Raw genomic sequence first — 455 nt, 5'->3', positions numbered from 1 at the left:
CGTGTTTGTTTGCGTTGTACTAACAAGAGTAATATAATCAGCATGTTTAATACTAGTAAAATAAACTAATCGTAATAAAAATGCACAACGCGTTCATCAACATGCGAGTAAGCAAATACTAGCTCAGTTCAACATTTATTATAGGAATGATCTTTAGACAAAGCCAGTAGGAACGTTTTCCATTAATACTACGAGATAAACACAAGGCATAGATATAACAAGACAGTAATTGTAAAATGTATAATAGAATGGATTTCGGATGACGGTGGAGTAATAATGTTTGTGGTTATGTACCCAATTACGGTGGCTGTCCTGGCACCACCTTGCAGATCTATATATGTCTTTTTAACAGAAATGTATGTATGTATTGATGTATGAATATCTATATATTGGATATATCTCGGGTTTGACTATTACGTATATAGATACTAAGGCATTGGCTATGGGGATAATTA

The sequence above is a fragment of the Gigantopelta aegis genome, chromosome 10, assembly GCF_016097555.1.
Source record: "Gigantopelta aegis isolate Gae_Host chromosome 10, Gae_host_genome, whole genome shotgun sequence".
Classification (NCBI taxonomy): domain Eukaryota; kingdom Metazoa; phylum Mollusca; class Gastropoda; order Neomphalida; family Peltospiridae; genus Gigantopelta; species Gigantopelta aegis.
Note: the sequence above shows the minus strand (reverse complement) of the source record.